Source organism: Salvelinus namaycush, chromosome 19 (assembly GCF_016432855.1).
Source record: "Salvelinus namaycush isolate Seneca chromosome 19, SaNama_1.0, whole genome shotgun sequence".
Classification (NCBI taxonomy): Eukaryota; Metazoa; Chordata; class Actinopteri; order Salmoniformes; family Salmonidae; genus Salvelinus; species Salvelinus namaycush.
The window spans coordinates 18,215,307-18,221,829 of record NC_052325.1 but is presented as its reverse complement, the minus strand read 5'-3'; positions in this window follow the sequence as shown (position 1 = coordinate 18,221,829).

The following is a 6,523-nucleotide window of genomic DNA, read 5'->3' as shown; positions in this document are numbered from 1 at the left end:
CTCAGCTCCATTGCAAATGTGCAGAATTGCTGGAAATTGGCATTAAAACTGCAACATTTTCTAAAGGGCCTCAAATGTTCTTGCCCAGGGCCAAGACAGAATTGTGCATGCATAGACCAGTCAGCCCATTGCCAAGCCCTGTGTCACGCCCACCACCTAGGCCCCTTTCCGATCCAGAAAAAAACCCTGCTCTAATCATCCACAGCTTTAAAATCATACCATGTAAAAAAAAAAAATCATGACGAAATAGGAAATGCAGACAGATCATTTGTTTGTTCGACATGGTGGGATCTTTTTGTGTAGTTAAATCAATTATGCGAGAAATTGCGGTGGAAACGCCTTTATGTGCTGTTTAACACAGAAGCAAATAGACCTACTGTGTAGTTCTCCATGTCACTAAGATCTATTGTTTGCCTGAAGTCTCCATCAGCCCAAAATGAAAATACAGGGGTGTATTCATTACACTGATTCTGTTGCGAAACGTTTCTTAAACGGAAGCAAACGGAACGGAACGGGGAGGGACCTAGTGACCTACATGAAATTGTCCAATAGAAACTCTCGTTTTAGTTGCAAAATGTTCAGTTTTGCAACTGTTCGGACTAATGATTACATCCCTGGCAACATAGCTCTCTTCTATATTATTTATTTATTGAGCACACAAAGTCATACTTCTTTTCACAAAGTTTTTTAAGATACATTTGTTACAAATGAACCAAAATAACAATTTCACGCAATAAAAGTCACACATTTCAAACAAGTTTTTTTTTACATTATACATTTGTTACAAATGAACCAAAAGCACAATTTCCACAATAAAAGTCACACATTTCATACAAGTATTTTTTTTAACAAGTTAACATTTATAATCAAACACACAATCATGTATAATATATGAATATATAGGTCAATTTACAGCAAGAAAATGCATGGTTATCTTCATAATTGCTAAACAGATTATATTTGTTTAAGTAAAGTCTATGCTCATATCATAGTCCACATGTCACACACCCTGATCTGTTTCACCTGTCTTTGTGCTTGTCTCCACCCCCTCCAGGTATCGCCCATCTTCCCCATTATCCCCTGTGTACTTATACCTGTGTTTTCAGTTTGTCTGTTGCCAGTTCGTCTTGTTTGTCAAGCTAACCAGCATTTGTCCTGTCAGCTCATGTCTTTTCCCAGCTTCTCTTTTTCTCGCCCTCCCGGTTTTTGACCCTTGCCTGTCCTGTCCTGACCCTGAACCCGCCCACCTGACCACTCTGCCTAACCCTGAGCCTGCCTGCCGTCCTGTACCTATGCCTCTGCTGTAATAAACATTGTTACTTCGACACGGTCTGCATCTGGGTCTTACCTTAAACTGATATCACAGAAGAACGATAAAGATGAGAAAACGAAAAGGAATATCACAGGTCTTAGGTATGAAAACATGTTCAAGGTACATACAGTGCACTCAAAGTATTCAGACCCCTTGACTTTTTCCATATTACAGCCTTATTCCAAAATTAAATTGTTTTTTCCCCCCCATCAATCTACACACAACACCCCATAATGACAAAGCAAACACTGGTATTTTGATTTTTTTTCTCACATTTACATAAGTATTCAGACCCTTTACTCAGTACTTTGTTGAAGCACCTTTGGCAGCAATTACAGCCTCAAGTTTTCTTGAGTATGACGCTACAAGCTTGGCACTCATGTATTTGGGGAGTTTCTACCATTATTCCCCTCTCAAGCTCTGTCAGGTTGGATGGAGAGCGTAGCTGCACAGCTATTTTCAGGTTTCTCCAGAGATGTTCAATTGGGTTCAAGTCTGGGCTCTGGCTGGGCCACTCATGGGCATTCAGAGACTTGTCCCAAAGCCACTCCTGCGTTGTCTTGGCTGTGTGCTTAGGGTCGTTGTCCTGTTGGAAAGTGAACCTTCGCCCCAGTCTGAGGTCCTGAGTGCTCTGGAGCAGGTTTTCATCAAGGATCTCTCTGTACTTTGCTCCGTTCATATTTCCCGCGATCCTGACTAGTCTCGAAGTTCCTGAAAAACATCCCCACAGCATGATGCTGCCACCCCCATGCTTCACCGTAGGGATGGTGCCAGGTTTCCTCCAGACGTGATGATTGACATTCAGACCAAAAAGTTCAATCTTGGTTCCATCAGACCAGAGAATCTAGTTTCTCATGGGCTGAGTCCTTTAGGTGCATTTTGGCAAACTCCAAGCGGGCTGTCGTACTTTTACTGAGGAGTAGCTTCCGTCTGGCCACTCTACAATAAAGCTCTGATTGGTGGAATGTTGCAGAGATGGTTGTCCTTCTGGAAGGTTCTCCCATCTCTCCAGCTTCTTGGTCATCTCCCTGACCAAGGCCCTTCTCCCCCGATTGCTCAGTTTGGCCGAGAGGCCAGCTCAAGGAAGAGTCTTGGTGGTTCCAAACTTCTTTCATTTAAGAACTATGGAGGCCATTGTGTTCTTGGGGACCTTCAATGCTGCAGACATTTTTTGGTACCCTTCCCCAGATCTGTGTCTCGACACAATCCTGTCTTGGAGTTCTACAGACAATTCCTTCGACCTAATGGCTTGGTTTTTGCTCTGACATGCACTGAACTGTGGAACAATATCTCGACAGGTGTTTGCCTTTCCAAATCATGTCCAATCAATTGAATTTACCACAGGTGGACTCCAATCAAGTTGTAGAAGGATGATGAATGGGAACAGGATGCACCTGAGCTCAATTTCGAGTCTCATAGCAAAGGGTCTGAATACTTATGTAAATAAGGTATTTCTGTTTTAAAAAATTTGATGCATTTGCAAAAAAAAATACACTTTTTTTTTCGCTTTTTCATGCGATATTGTGTGTAGATTGATGAGGAATTTTAAAAAAAATAACATTTTCAGAATAAGGCTGTAACGTAACAAAATGTGGAAAACTGAGTGCCGTCTGAATACTTTCCGAATGCACTGTAACCTGTTTGCATCTCAGATAGGCTATACATGTAGATGAAAATCAGAATTCAGAAACATGAACAAAAAACAGTCCAATTATATATTTGCTAAAATAAATATTTATATAGTTCTATGATGACTCAAAGAATCATTTTCACATTAAAGCCTACTTAATGGACCAGTTTCACAGACCCAGACTGTGATTTAATATTCTCAGATGAAGATTATTAACCATAGTCCAGGAAAGTATAGGTCAAAGTTTTATGAGGTCAAATTATCATCATAGTATTCATTCAATCCAATGAATAATATGATGATAACTTGACTTCATAGAAATTTGCATACCACCCCAACAGATCCACCGATGATGCAATCTCTATTGCACTCCACACTGCCCTTTCCCACCTGGAAAAAAGGAACACCTATGTGTGAATGCTGTTCATTGACTACAGCTCAGCGTTCAACACCATAGCGCCCTCAAAGCTCATCAATAAGCTAAGGACCCTGGAACTTAACACGTCCCTCTGCAACTGGATCCTGGACTTCCTGACGGACCGCCCCCAGGTTAGGTAACACACATCCGCCACGCTGATCCTCAACACAGGGGCCTCTCAGGGGTGCGTGCTCAGTCACGGCCAGGCACGACTCCAACACCATCATTAAGTTTGCTTATGACACAACAGTGGTAGGCCTGATCAACGACAAGACAGCCTATAGGGAGGAGGTCAGAGACCTGGCCGTGTGGTGCCAGGACAACAACCTCTCCCTCAACGTGATCAAGACAAAGGAGATGATGGTGGACTACAGGAAAAAGAGGACCAAGCACTCCCCCATTCTCATCGACGGGGCTGCAGTGGAGCAGGTTGAGAGCTTCAAGTTCCTTGGTGTCCACATCCCCCAACAAACTAACATGGTCCAAGCACACCAAGACAGTCGTGAAGAGGGCACGACAAAACCTATTCCCCCTCAGGAGACTGAAAAGATTTGGCATGGGTCCTCAGATCCTCTAAAGGTTCTACAGCTGCACCATCTTTAACATCCTGATGGGTTGCATCACTGCCTGGTATGGCAACTGCTCAGCCTCCGACCGCAAGGCACTACAGAGATTAGTGTGAAAGACCCAGTACATCACTGGGGCCAAGCTTCCTGTCATCCAGGAACTCTATACCAGGCGGTGTCAGAGGAAGGCCCTAAAAATTGTCAAAGACTCCAGCCACCCTAGTCATAGACTGTTCTCTCTGCTATCGCACGGCAAGCGGTACCCGAGCGCCAAGTCTAGGTCCAAGAGGCTTCTAAACAGCTTCTACCCCCAAGCCATAAGACTCCTGAACACCTAATCAAATGGCTACCCAGACTATTTACATTGCCCCCCCCCCACCTCCCGCTCTTTTACACCGCTGCTACTCTCTGTTGTTATCATCTATACATAGTCACTTTAATAACTCTACCTACATGTACATATTACCTCAACTAACCGGTGCCCCTGCACATTGACTCTATACCGGTACCCCCTGTATATAGTCTCGCTATTGTTATTTTACTGCTGCTCTTTAAATACTTGTTACTTTAATTTCTTATTCTTATCCATATTTTTTTAACTGCATTGTTGGTTAGGGGCTCGTAAGTAAGCATTTCACTGTAAGGTACCTGTTGTATTCGCCGCATGTGACTAATAACATTACATTTGATTTGAGTCCTGGGATAGATAGACTTACAGTATGTGTCCATGAAGCTAGCCCTTTAACTCCCTATTTATCTTAACACAGCATGACATGACATCTTCATGTAACAGTGTATAAGGGTCAATATACAACTGTGATTGATTGTTTTATCCACACAACATCCACACAACTTCAATGATGGGAACTGTGAAGCAGCACAGACACATGCATACAAACACACGATAACATACACACATACACATGAATTTTGTGTTGTAGATATGTGGTAGTAGAGTTGGGGCCTGAGGGCACACACTTAATGTGTTGTTAAATTTGTTGTGAATTTATTGTAGTGTTTTTTAAATGGTATAACTGCCTTCATTTTGCTGGACCCCAGGAAGAGTAGCTGCTGCCTTGGCAGCGGCTAATGGGGATCCATAATAAATACATACAAATACAAATAACTTTCAATTATGTGTTTTGCATCATATGATGCGTAATAGAACCATTTAGTTCTACTGACAGTGCTGTATTGAAAACTTGACTGCAGACATGAACACATTTTTAGGATGTATTAACAGTGGACTAATGGATAAAATACTAAAATATAGTTTTTGGGGTGTAGAGGGGCAATCTACAGTTGCTACATCCGTTATTGGACTTGTAAATTCATTAAATGTACACAATGAGTCTTGATGAATAGAATTTATACGCCTCATGAGCTTAGTTCAACTGTTGTAACCCATCCGAACCCCAAATATAAGCTTGTTTTACTCCAATATTTGTAAACAAAGCAAATGTAAACAAACAGTATATAGCCTCAAAACATGGCTAACACTATAATTTTGATATCGTGGATGGTCAGTCCTTGCATCCATAGCTCTGTCTATGAATTTAAAATTGGTTACATTTCTCCCGCTCCTATTGCTTTTTACCAAAACATCCTTCATCCACACAACGTCAATGTCCTTACAGCCCGCTGGGGGCTTTGAGCCAAATATCAGCTGCCCTCTGTCTGAAAACAAACAGACCAATACCAAGGTTTACAGTAGAGAGAGATGAGTGTGTAGATAATACTGGCATTATTGTCAAGGTCTTTATCAGGTGAACATTTCTGGCTGAAGAAGACAGTGAAGAGCCACATCGCACAAAGGAAGCTGAAAAGTGATGGTGACCATCATATGACCGTGCAGACGGAGAGAGGAGAAGGGGCTGTCGCTCTCTTTCATGCTCTTCATGTGTCTATGCAGTGGCCCAGCTCGACCCCACCATGCCGCAGAAACCAGTGTAATACAGTCAATTTGAGCCAGAAGCAGTGCCATTAGTTGAGGTGTAAGCATGGCCGCGGGAAGACGTTTTGGGTTGGGGGTGCTGTCGACTGGGGGGCTCATACCATACAAGAGTAATAAAGGCCTAGTTCAATAATTTTGTGGAAATTGTATTTTTTTCAATACAAATAAATAATGATTCATATTTATTTTATTGTGATTTATCTGTGGTGTGTTGTAGCACCCTCAACACCCCTACATCCCGTGGCTATGGGTGTAAGTGATGTTAGTGCTGTTATTTCTGGTTATTTCAGTTATTGTTATTTCTGGAGCCATTGTTGAGAAAAACAACTTTCCGTAGGTACTGTATGAAAGAGCTCTATTTTCATGTGACCTGCCATATCAGGCATTGGCACTTGGATTGAAACCGGTGCTATGCTCAGATTACATGAAAATAGAGCTCTTTGGCCATGCACACCAGTGATCGGTTTGGTGTCGAAAAACGGAAGCATATGCAGAAAAGTACTTCATGCCTACGGGAAAATATGGTTGTGGATCTTTGATGTTTTGGGGCTATTTTACTTGCACTGGTCCTGTGGCCCTTGTTAAGGACAACAGCATCATGAACTTTACCAAGTGCCAGGACATTTTAGCCAAAAACCTGGTT